Raw genomic sequence first — 1,160 nt, forward strand, 5'->3', positions numbered from 1 at the left:
AGAGAGAGAGAGAGAGAGAGAGAAGAGAGAGAGAGAGAGAAAGATAGCGAGAGAGAAGATATGGATGGAGAGAGATGGAGCAATTAAGAGAAGCGAGGGGATAAAGGACGATTACGTCATTACAGATGCATAGAGTAACGCATCAGTCTACTAAATGACGTCACAGATGATGACGTCACCGACGATGACAGTCACAGGAGATGACGTCACAGACGTTGACAGTCACCAACAATGACGTCACCGACGACGACGCCCCCTTACGACCGTGGCGTTCGCCGCCGACAGACAGCGCCCTCTGACGTACGTCGTGCAGCGGGAAAGCGGCGGCATAGGTGTTTTCCTCCAGCAGGCGGTCGATGCCGACCTCGGCACGCTTGCGTTTGCCGTACGCCGTCGTCTGCAGGATCTCGTAGACGACGCTGCTGCGCTGTGTGCTGGTGAAGTACGTGTCGTGGTTGCCGCTGCCCAGAAACCTGCGAGAAGGGGGGGGGGTAGAGTGGAAGAGCGTCTATAGATCGGATGGTCTGTCTCTCTATATATCTTTATATCTGTCTCTGTCTCTGTCTCTGTCTGTCTCTGTCTCTGTCTTTCTGTGTCTCTCTCTCCTTCTTTCTACCCCCCCTTCTCTCTCTCTCTCTCTCCCTCTCTCTTTAGCTCTCTCATATCTCTCTCTCTCTCTCTCTCTCTCTCTCTCTCTCTCTCTCTCCTCTCTCTCTCTCTCTCTCTCTTTTTCTCTTTCTCTCTCTCTCTCTCACACACACTCTCTCTTTCTCTCTCGCTCTCTCTCTATCTCTCTGTCTGCCTGGGCCACGCACCACAATCACGACCACCATCTCTATATGGCTCTATATGGCTCTGCTGCTCTGACTGAATGTCCGCTAACATATCATCGGGATTAAATAATCTCAATCTCTTTTTGTGATCACCTAATCCATGATATCATGCAGTTAATCCCATCCTAGTATAGCCAACATATCGCTGCCCGTATCTCCACCCGCAGCGACCGTACATCGTTCTACATGGTATAGGGCCGTATACAGTGGCGGTATAGAGCCGTACATCACCAAACATGGTATAGGACCGTACAGGGGCGTTACATGGCCGTACATGGATGTGTAGGGACTACATGTGCAATATGGCATGTTGTTTGTGTCATACTT

This window comes from Priapulus caudatus, unplaced genomic scaffold (assembly GCF_000485595.1).
Source record: "Priapulus caudatus unplaced genomic scaffold, Priapulus_caudatus-5.0.1 Scaffold1135, whole genome shotgun sequence".
Taxonomy (NCBI): domain Eukaryota; kingdom Metazoa; phylum Priapulida; class Priapulimorpha; order Priapulimorphida; family Priapulidae; genus Priapulus; species Priapulus caudatus.